The sequence below is a fragment of the Lagopus muta genome, chromosome 5 (genome assembly GCF_023343835.1).
Source record: "Lagopus muta isolate bLagMut1 chromosome 5, bLagMut1 primary, whole genome shotgun sequence".
Taxonomy (NCBI): Eukaryota; Metazoa; Chordata; class Aves; order Galliformes; family Phasianidae; genus Lagopus; species Lagopus muta.
This window is the reverse complement of record NC_064437.1, coordinates 55,284,175-55,285,412: the sequence shown is the minus strand read 5'-3', so window position 1 is coordinate 55,285,412 and position 1,238 is coordinate 55,284,175.

Here is a 1,238-nt window from a genome sequence, read left to right as displayed (position 1 = left end):
AAACCAAACAGTGCATCTCCCCCACGTCTGAAATAGTGTAAATGTCACATGATCACATGTTCTTTTATTAGAAAAGCCCTTCATCCATCTAGAATATGCTACCTGGGTAACCTGTGTTACACATAAACTACTTTCCAGTGAAAAAAGACCATCACGCTCCAGAACCAGTGCAGTGCATAGATAAATGAAAATAGCTCAGCAATGACATTCAAAATACAGGATTTTTGTCTTGAAATATTCTTCCCTCCTACATCTGGCATCACTCACCTGAAAGATCTTGAGTGAAATCCTGATTGCTTTACAGCAGCTAGATGTTAAAGGACATAATCTGTTTAGGCACATCAGAAAATCTCTAGGCATCTATGTACTTAATTACGTAGGTAAAAAGCTCTAACAATCTGACCTGGGGAGACTATTGACACAGGGGTTCAGGGATATTAATTGTTCTTAGATCAGTCAGGACTATAGGATTCAGCTTTTGCTCATAATATACATAATTGTTGAATATGATCCTAAAAGCAGATAAATCTTGCATCCCTTATGGCTACCATGACCTTATTTTGCCACTTTGACTGTGAAATATACGTTGAAAATACTGTTCAACATAAAATAATGACTTCAGTAGCTATGAAGAGTAAATAACCTCTTTTAACTGAAGAGTTTTAAGGACTAGCACCAGGAGAAGAAACCATGGGACTGAGACATTACAGCCATGGTTCCATTAGAATAAAGGGAAATGCATTACATTTTATAGACTTATAACGGTTTGGACATTCATTATCAAATAAACTGGAGATGCACTTAGATGCCTGTGGAGATGAGTGCAGTGTAAATGCAAAGAATGAAAACTACACCATAAATCAAGGTTTTTCTTTGTTTCTTACTGCAGATGCAGATTTCTTTCAGCCCTCATAGAAATTGCAGATGTCTGCTTATGTATGTATGTCTGGAGGTGCTGCTAAACATTACTTGCCAACAAGTAAACATTAAAGGAAAAGAAACAATTTCCTAGGGTAATCTATGGCAAGGGTAGCAAGCAAGTTGCTTGCTTTTGCAGTTATTGCTCAAAAAACACAGGAGAATCTTCCCTTGTTTCTTAAGTAAAGGGCATGTGAGAAATCTTCAGTGTTATGCAGGCAAAGACTGCCTAATCAGACAATCAGACACTAGTTTCAGAATTTTACTTCCTTAAAATCCAGACTGAAGTCAAAAGCAGAAATTAACAGATGTTGTTTAAA